Source organism: Pantherophis guttatus, chromosome 3 (genome assembly GCF_059756535.1).
Source record: "Pantherophis guttatus breed Tessera chromosome 3, ASM5975653v1, whole genome shotgun sequence".
NCBI classification, from domain to species: domain Eukaryota; kingdom Metazoa; phylum Chordata; class Lepidosauria; order Squamata; family Colubridae; genus Pantherophis; species Pantherophis guttatus.
The window spans coordinates 168,246,044-168,256,529 of NC_142065.1; the positions used below are offsets into that span (position 1 = coordinate 168,246,044).

The 10,486-nt window shown below is 35.8% G+C and overlaps 1 long non-coding RNA gene across 1 annotated transcript; it reads right to left on the minus strand.

The window, feature by feature from the left end:
• Window positions 1-646: 646 nt before the first annotated feature.
• On the minus strand, window positions 647-6,237 carry LOC148114894 (uncharacterized). The gene is made up of 2 exons (XR_015733607.1): window positions 6,197-6,237; window positions 647-778 (listed from the first exon to the last, which is right to left on the minus strand). It is a non-coding gene; the product is annotated as an uncharacterized LOC148114894 (long non-coding RNA).
• Window positions 6,238-10,486: the final 4,249 nt, after the last annotated feature.

A 10,486-nucleotide genomic window follows, 5' to 3' on the forward strand; every position in this document is an offset into this window, starting at 1 on the left:
ATTAGAGGTGCTTATTTAAATAAAAACAAGTAAACAAAACTAATCCTAGGAAGATTAAGTAGAAATTGACTACCATGACATGCCCCATGTCTTGCTTTGTTTTTTTTATTATAACAGTCATCTATCCAGTTCACACTGATGGTAAATCAAGGTCAGTTCACAAAGCTTTGTAAAAGTCCTTTGAACAATTCTTTCCTTTCACACCAGAGATTTGCACATTTCAAGGTCTCTTGTGCCTTTCAGAAAGTGGCTTCCAGAGCAGCTGACTTGGAAACAACTATAACTGAACTTTTTAAAAATAAAATCAAAAGCACCCCCACCCATCCCATACCAGTAGTTGCAGGGACTTGTTGGGAGCACATTTCGCTTTCACAAACTCACACCCAGGGCTGTGTCTATTGAATGCTTGCTGACAGTTTGCTATTGCAGAAAGCCAGAAGCTAAACTATAACATTATATTTTCATCATCTTGGGCAAATAAGGTGGGGGAGGGGGAGCAGGAGGGATATGGAGGAATCAGTGCCATAAACCAGATGGATTCTAGGACCCTTGTCAAAAGTTATGCCAATCACATATTGCTTGTTCCTCCCCCAATAATCCAAGCCATGCTCATATTCAAATAAGCAAAGTCATTTGACAACATCAGTTCCATTACAGCTTGGAGTCATCTGCTTTATTGGATTTCAAAGGAATGTAGCCAGAATGCTCTATTTCCATCAGCATATTATTAAACCAACTTCACAGGTCTGTCAGAAATTCAACTGAAAGCAATTTCATCCTACAAAGAATGAAATATTCCTTGTTAGACTTCCTTTGCAAATCTGTATTAAAAGTAGTTGTTTAAAAAAAAAGCAAAGTTTGACAAAACACAACAATGTAAAATAAAGGGATAATGTTTTGGATCTTAGCTGTGCACAAATGCATTCAAAATCAATAAAACCATCTGCCCATAACTGATAGCAAAATTGCACCTGAAAAGCATAAAGCAGAACAAGTTAATGTATATATTACTTCAATTAAGGAGACTCATAGTTCAGTCTTATGTATTTTTACCAAGTCATTAAAAAGTACACTTCCATTGAAATATACTTTCATGAAAATATCTCTATTAAACATACTTAAATCTAAATATATGCTCATATAGGACTACATTGTTAAAAAATTAAAATAATTGCTTTTGTTGCAGTGTAACAATCTGATTCTGTTCTAAATACAAAAGGTTCGTTGGGTTCAATGTGATCTGGTGTGATCCATCATTTGCTCCATTTAAGTTCCATGTTAAGCATTTGAAATCCACAATCATGTCAAAAATTTAGAAAAGTAGATACCTATCGTGCCTTAATTTAATGTCATACCTTTCAATTTCTGGTTGCACCTGCTGACATTTTTGTATAGTTTTATCTGACAGCTATTTTTGAAACTTCTCCAATTCCTCTCTAATTTATTTCTAGAATTTCCTTCATTTTCTGGACATAATTCAGTTGAAACGTCTGTTGTTTAAAAATAAAAATCATGCCTTCCAATTTATCGCATCAGAATAGAATCTTTTTGTTTTAATCTTTCGGCTAAAATATAGTCCTTTCTCTCATGCAAGATTCTAATAGGAATGTTTAAAAAGAACAATCTACTATCAATCTTCAGTGATGTATTAAAATGCTGCTGCAAGATTTGATCTTTGTCTTCTTTCTGACAAGAAATGGTAAGGCATCCCTTTCTGGCAAAGTATGCCTTGGAACATTTCTTATTTTTTGCAAATCTTGTATTTATTCTATGTACCTTTTCAAATTTTGCCACTGTATCCTCTTCATCAGAATCTGGGTCATATTGCCATTATCTTTTGTTTTGTAAAATCCATCAATTGTAATAAGGGAACGTTCAGTTGTCTATTTTAATTCCAATTTTAAAAAATCTTTTAAAAAGATTGTTCCCCTTATTCATTTTACATTTTCTTACATCCAGTCCTTGTTCTTTGTCAAAACTTTTCAATTCTTTAAAACAATTTTTCTCTTTATAGCTGAGAATGTTGAGTCCTCACATATTTTCTTATCCTGCCACTCAGAAAATATCTCTTCAATTGTAAATTGATTATATCCAAAAGTATTTAAGAAAGTGCCACTTATATGAACCTTGTGTCAATGTTGGATAAATCATTGAAATTCCTTGACCCTCAGCTGCTCAACTGATGAGTTAACTGCAAAAACTTCTGTTCTGGTGTCTAGTCATGATGTGCAGCTGTCCAAAATGTAAATGGATGATTTCACAATACTTCCTCTACCTAGAAGAGAGATAGCATAGCTATCCTTGTTCCTTCAGAGATGTCTAGTCTGCCAAAACCTTGAAAGTATCCAATGAATCCTATGGATGTTATTTTTATTCATTTGAATTGGCTAACTGGACTTTCAATGAAATGCTTTAAATGTTCACATGACAGCTTTTGATCTTGAGGTACTACAAAGGTGAATTCACTCCAGATAATGAATGAACTCAGCCACCTATTCTTAATACCTTAGCATCTTGTGTAAATCCAAACAGATTAGTCTTCCTTGTGGATGACCACTCCATGTAAATTCAAATATAACAAATAGCCCAAACCATACTCAAATTCCTTTTATTCTACCTTAAATCCTTGAAAAATAAAATTATAATAGGAATTCCTTCCCCCCCCCCCAAAAAAAACCAATCCAAGGTACCCTTGGAAAAAATTCCAGACTCAGACGTAGAAGAATTATTATTGCTTCCTATGTGCAATATGGAGTTAAATCAACCAATAGGATGACTCAGTACATGACAATTTTCTTTGATCTTTTTACTCCAAATATGCTGATAATTTAAAGAGGTATGCATGATAGATATCAGAGATAGTTAGGAGATAATGTTTACATTTCAATCATTTTGCATCTATTGTAGCAGTGTACAAAAATGCTTGTTTGTGTACAATGTAAGTGCCTCGGGTATCTAATATTTTGGTACTTTATACAGCATGGTGAATATAACTGATTTGAGAATGCTATTTCCATACCAGTGTGAATATGTTTATGAAGTGGACAAGGGAACAAAACTGCCTCACTTGCTTTGTGAAGACTGGAAATCTAAATGGTGAAGTCAATCTTGCCACACAATTCCTTAGTGTCCTAGAGATCTCTGTTATTAATGTGACTAGGGGTGCATACTGCTGATAATTACTGTTAGCCAGAATAATTAATAAGAGTAATTGCTTAGTATGGAAAGGGGAGGGGAATCTCTGAGAAGGAATAAAATAGAGTGGAGAACTGCAAGAATCCCTCAGTACATTTTATATAGACAAGATATTTGGCTAAAAGCATCCTGAGAATAGAAATGTTATCTGATGCCAAGGACAAATGATCAGAATTAGAAGTTGAAAATAGATAGTCTCATCTTGGAATGCAACAGGGAAGAACCAAGGAGAGGTAGCTGAGACAGGTAAATTATAGAAATAATAAATAATAAATAGGAACAACATTTAGCGGGAAAAATAAGCAAATCAGTAATGAAGTGGAGATGTTATTGAGGACAGTAAGTGTTTTAATTGTGAAATGGAATTTCAGTGAGCCTATCATAACTTCATGAAGGCCAAAATTATTCATTATAAAAAGAATCTTAGCATTTTTTATTTTTTAATCTGTTTTTTTTTCTTTTTGAGGAGGATCTTATTAAGAAATCTCCTGCTTGGAACACTGTGTGTGAGATAGTGTTGTGTGGGAAAAGATAGATAAGGTTGCAAAGCTTTCCAAATGCAATGAAATGTGACAGTAAAACAGATTACTGGTAGGTAATGGCAGGGGTTTCCAATGTTCTTGGGGTAGTTGGTACATTTGAAATTTTAAGAACATGGTGTCTTCAAAAAATAGCTATTGGGTAATTTTATCCTCAGAATGACTTTACACAAGTACAAACGTCTGAAAGATCTTATATTCTCAAGTTATTTTGTGTATAGTGTTTCTGGTCTAAATCTAAAAGAAAGAAAGCATCCATATTTACCCTGACATTATGCTTTATGTGGTTTCTCATGCACATTTGGTTCACAATCAGTGCAATTCCTTTTAACTTGTACTCGTTTTGCTACAAGTTATTTAAATGGCACCATACAAATAAAGTTGCAGATCTAAAGAGTTTGCAATGTAAATCGAGATGACTTTCAGAATTAATGAAACAGGTGGATCTCATACCAAATGATTAAGATTCTAATTACGGATCTTAATGTTATTAAATATTTTCAGATTATCATGTTACATTTATTTCAAGAAAAAAAATGGAGAAATGTAATTTGTACAATGACCAAATCAAACTAAATTTCAAGAGACAATGAAGAAATAACTTCAAATTACTTTTTAAAAGTTTAAACAGGGATACAAAGAAAAGGTTCTTTAGTTACCATCCCAGGTAACAGGTAAAATAGTGAAGGAATTTGATATTTAAGCTTTCCATGGGATCTGAAGGGTGAGATGCTTGAAAGGTGAATTTCTTATAATGACATTCATGATTATGCAAAATTTAAATGGCTATACAAGCAAAGGAAGACTAAATACACTTGAGTCACTCAGTACTCTATAGTAGAGTATTATCCCATTCTTCAGCAACCAACACACAGATAAGTAGAGATTAACATCAAAAAACACCTAACCACTCAGATCTAAACTACCAAGAAGAAAAGCCCCCCCCCCAACATTGGCAAGACAAGCTACTGTATGAAAACAGAGAGAAGACTCCACACTCACTCATCTTGATGATGTTACCTAGTTAGGTTGTGAAATGCCTGCAAGCAAACCAAGCTCAGTACCAAAGACTCCAGAATAAAAAAATGTGCAAATAAAGAACTCTAGCACTTAACCGAAGCAGGTATGGTATTAAGAAATAATGGAAGCTTCCTGACTGATTTTTTTTTCTGGTGTTTTGGACAGGTTGCATGAATGGCAATAAATAAATAAATATTTTTTTTAAAAAAAAAAGAGAGAGAAAGAAAATATTTATAGGAGGGTTTTAGGAGATGTTGCAGAGCAATTTGCTATTAAAGCTGAAACCAGCAGGAGCCCCTAACTGAAGTAGGGCTAACATTTAAAATAAAAACAAAAACCCCATGGACTAAAAGCAGTGTCCCACTGGTGGGGACAGTTGAGTGCACCCCCTGGGGAAAACCACAGAAACATCTAAACATTAACTAAAATGAAATGGCCAGCTGCTGATTTTAATATCCTGATCACACAAGTGTGTGTGTGAGTGTGTGTGTGTGTGTGTGTGTGTGTGTGTGTGTGTAGCTGTATATATCTCTATCTCAATATCTATCTATCTATCTATCTATCTATCTATCTATCTATCTATCTATGAAGCACCTTGGTAATAGTTTAGGCTAAAACTGCAGAAAAGGTCCATTGAGCCTAGAAAAAGATACTGTTGAAGCTTTCTTGATGCTTCATAGATACAATTTGTTCCCTTGCTAATTTTACTCAGTGAGGATGAGAGAACAGCAATGCCAGACAAACAAACAAACAAACCACCATGGCTCTAATCATCTGAGAGCAAGACTGTTAACAGAGCCACACAGTGTTGGAATTGCAGATCCAGGAGAAGATTTGTTTTTACAAGCACTGAGGAATAAGGGAGCAGGGCGATGTATGATTTAAGATACATAGCATCCAGTCCCTCTCCTTCCCTGCCCTATATATATGTGTCCTTAATATCCTCTGGACAATAATTTGTTTCCTTTTTTTTTTTTTGCCTTGTGAGAGATGAACTATAAATGCAAAAGGCCACTTCAGTTTAACCTGCCATCTGTATAATAGCCTGAGATTTTATTGCTGTCCAGTTCTGCATTTTTCTTTTAATGTTTCTGCTCTTTTCTTTTTCTTTTATTCATTCTTTTTTTTTTTAATTGAGCAGCATTCAGGGTAAATTACTTATGAGAAGCTCCATTGAAATCAGTAAATTAGGCATCAGCATGACTAACACAAGCCCTATTAATTTCAAATGGATCTAACTTAATGCAAATGCTGCTGATGAATTCTAGAAATGACTTTTTTTTTAAAAAAAAAAAGACAGCATCAATTATGATTTATATGGCACAGTCCATGTCCTGATACAAATAATATGCCATTTTACTAAAAGCTCGTAGTATGCTGAAGCTCTGTCAGATCTGTGTTTGTGTCTTAGCTCTACTACACCCTCCCCCACATATATGCACCTTCAAAGGGGTCCTCAGAGTGGTACAATATCCAACTCCTGCAAGAAAAAAAAACATGATTCAGTTTTATTTTAGAATGTAAAATATTCCAAATTCATTACTTACACTGGTTCCACAAAATGGAATGGCGGAAGAAGCATTGACCTTAAGGAACAAGACTGATTTGTATACTATGCCAAACAGAATCTGCAGCTTTTGAGAAAATGAATTTTAGTCCTATAGTAGCTGATGCTGACTGTCCTGGTGAAATATGGAGCAACTGTTTTGGCTTATCTCAACCTCCTTCCTATTAACAACTGCCAGAATTTATTTATTTATTTACATATTTTTAATTGATCAGTCTGTGGATGCCTGATTAGATAGGGCTCTATGGGATAGGGACAAGAGAAATCTTTAAATTTATAATTTTATTAAAACACATATTGGACATTTACACAACATACAACATATAACTTATCATATTTAAGCATAGTTTCTTAGTGGTCTTCCAGTTAGATTAGATTAGATAGGCTCTATGGGATAGGGACAAGAGAAATCTTAATCACCCCCATGTTCCTGTAAATCTCATTTTACATCTCCCAACACTTAAGAGATTTTTTTTAAAAAAAGATCTTGGAGTAGCCCCATTTTAGTGGATTGTTCTAGGATTCTATTCTGCATCCTGAGGCCAGAAGGGAAAGTTAATTTTCCTTTCTGGGTTTGTATGCCATGGTTTGACTCCAGTGGTGGGTTTCAACATTTTTTACTGTGGGTGTGGCATGGCTTGGTGGGCGTGGCTTGGTGGGTGTGGCAGGGGAAGGATACTGTAAAATCTCCATTCCCTCCCCAATCCAGGGGAAGGATACTGCAAAACACCCATTTCCTCCTCAGCTGGGACTTGGGAGGCAGAGAATAGATGGGGGATGGGGCCAGTCAGAATTTTTACTACCGCTTCTCTGAACTACTCAAAATTTCCACTACCGGTTCTCCAGAACTGGTCAGAACCTGCTGAAACCCACCTCTTTTTGACTCACTGTAAATTCCCACAGCCATAGAAAAAGTTACCATAATTGCTCAAGTCATTTCCTAACTTAATGATTGGATTTGCAGAAATAGGTGGGAGGGATAAAAAAGGTTAACATGGAAGACACAACTGCATGACTAAAATTCCCTTTTTATTTATATCTACTCTCTTAATCTTTTTTTTACCAGCCCCATCTTTCATGGATGTCTTCAATAGGTTGAACATTTAAGTGACCGAATGATCATGTATTTTGAAAAGTGTCAGTAGATGACCGTTTCTCAAAAGCAGCTCCTTTTCTTATTCCTCTTTTCTCTCCATGCCTAATAAAGCTTTCTCTCTCCCCCTCTTTCTGCATCTAGGCATGTCAACTTCTCATGTCTAGCCTTAATTTCAGCATTTTTTCATATCTTGTTTGCTCTTCTGTTTTACCCTTGTTTCTCGAAAGAGTGAAAGCTATTGGCCTAAGTGGACTACGTGGCATGTCTGGTTTTGCAGCAAATTGCATTGGTGATGAAAGAAAATATTGGCCACATAAAATTCTTCCACCTACTTTGAATCCATGCATTCCTGAATCATGTTTTTGCCATCCCTTGAAATGCACTTGACTGGAGGAAGGTCCCGACTCAGCCAAGCAATTATAGTAATTTGTGGGGCAATGCAATCCCATGCTAAATCATGTTTCCATCTCCAATGTTATGGAAAATGCCCATAGTGTGTGATCAGAATACTATCTAGAATAGTATTTGTATGTCATGGTTGTACCAGGCTGAAATTAAGCATAATCCAAACAAAATGCAAGAAATCTAAGGACAATCCTAACTTTTTCCTAGTACACTAACTGATACCTGGCAATGCCATGGGACAACTAATGCTATATCCCTGTTGCTCCAGGATATTTGAATGTACAAAAAATTCTGCAATTTAGGGCAACGGTGACCTTTTATATCTTCTAGGTGCCTGCCTTTCTCCCCAACAGGCAGTTGGCTGAAAGTATATGTGGCCTAAATAAAATTGCCTTTCAAAATGACTTGAAAGCTACAGCAGATACAGAATGCAGCAGCCATGCTGTTGGCAAATGGATCCTGCTACTGCAGGATAACACATATTTTGCAGTTGTGCTGGTTGCTAATTGGCTTCTGGGCTCAATTCAGAAAGCTGCTTATCACCTTGAAAGCCCTACATGGCATCACACCAGGTTGCCTTAGGGACCAACTTATCTAAAATAAGTCTGCCCATCTTTTTAGGTTCTCAAGAGAGGCTGAGCTCAGAGTTTGTTCCCATATGAAGTGAGTATTATGTGGGCAAGATATTTACTGTTGTAGTTCTAACAGCTTATAACACCATTCCACCACCACCACCACCACCACACACACACACACACACACACACACACACACACACACAAAATAGGTTTGGACTCTTCTGCTTCAGAAATTCTGAAAACTTTCCTGTGAAATGGGCCTTTGATGCTTTGGAAGCATAGATGGGATGAGTATGACTTTTTTTTTTATTGTGTTGATTTCTTTTCAATAGTTTGTTGCCATTTTAAATTGTTAGATGCTTACCTGAGTGGTGAGATTGGAATAACAGAAATTAAGGTAATAAAGAAAAATATACAATGAAAACGGGATGCAAAGTATAGAAAGTTAGCACCCACCACTCTCCTAGAAGAATGAAATATTTTAGGAAATATTAAAAAGGCAGAATATTATACCTCCCTGGATGAGAAAAGGAGAAACATGCTTTTGGAAAGCAGTCCCCACCTTGCTAATAGCCCCAGGAAGGCTGGACTAGCTTATCTAAAACACAAAAGACCTTCACCCTCAGGACATAATAGGATTAGCTCTCTGCCCATCTCACCACATGGCACCTGGGAAGATTACATCACTCAGCAAGATTCAACCAAGTTTGGGAATCAAGACAACCTAGAAAGTTACCCCTGCATGGCCCCATGGGAATCTGACAACCAATTAGAATACATTTCTTACACAGGAACAGTAAGCTCCAAGGCGGGGCCCAAGAGAAGATATAAATCTCTCTCTCTCTCTCTCTCTCTCTCTCTCTCTCTCTCTCTCTCTCTCTCTCTCTCTCTCTCTCTCCCCCATGTGCTCATTTTGCCAGGACCTCAAATCATGTGGTCCTGTCCACCATTAAACCATCTTTCTAAATAGCCTCCGTGTTTCTAGTGTCTTTCTCCACACTTGGAACTGAACCCAGATGGACATTTCTCCCAACAAAAGGATAGAAGAGAAACAGAGGATTCAGTTTTTAAAGTAAAATGGTAACACATCTCATTCACTGATCAATTCTATCTCTGTGAGCATGTGTCTGAAAATGATTGTAACTGGTTATGTAAAGTATCTTGGCTGCAAACCAATACTGAGATAAGCAAAACATTATATGCAATCTATGCTTTAGATTTGGATATGGACAAATAGATTTGGATACAAGAAAATGGCTCCTTTCCCCAGATCCAAAAATAGTTCTTTTGGTTAAAAAAAAAAGGGGGGGGAGAGGCTATTATGTGACACTCTCCTTTGACAATAGTTTGGCGCCCTATATGCCATCTGCTGCTGACTGCTAATTTTTTTTTAAAAAGGTGCTATAACTCTGAATTATTTTCATCATTTCCTTTTTCCTGAATAATCTGAAAATCTTGCGATTATATCTTTTGGATTAATCCATTAGTCAAAAGTGTAGGAGAAATGCAGTGACTTATAGAGGACTGCGAATATTTAAGGTCATAGGGAACAATTCAGTGGGTTCAGCCAAGGGGCTGTGGGAATGCTTTGAACTTGACTTAATAGGAATGCAATAATTAGAGTGGTTCTCACAATATATAAATAAAGTAAATAAGTAAGTAAGTAAGTAAGTAAGTAAGTAAGTAAGTAAGTGTAAATCAAATGCCCAGTTTCAAAAGATTAAAGTATCAAAGGATGGGAAACTCCTAAAACAAGTCCACAGAAATGTTAACAAATAACAGAACTGCAAATAAGAAATAATTTTAAAATGTTTTCCGCAATGATGATGTACACATTTTTCCTTTTCAGTATTGCTTTATTACACTGATCTTACTTAAGTTTGTAGCCACAAATTCTAGTAGGGATAATTTCAGCAATGTTTTCTCCAGAGCAACCTGTAAAAGGTTAGCATTTTCAACTAATTACATGTTACAATTATATAAATGATTTCTCCTGTGAGATAAGTTTTTTTTAAAAAAAATCTACAGTATTCATTTATTAGAGAACTTTTGCATTGATATTTAGACTGCCATTCTAGCATGTAGC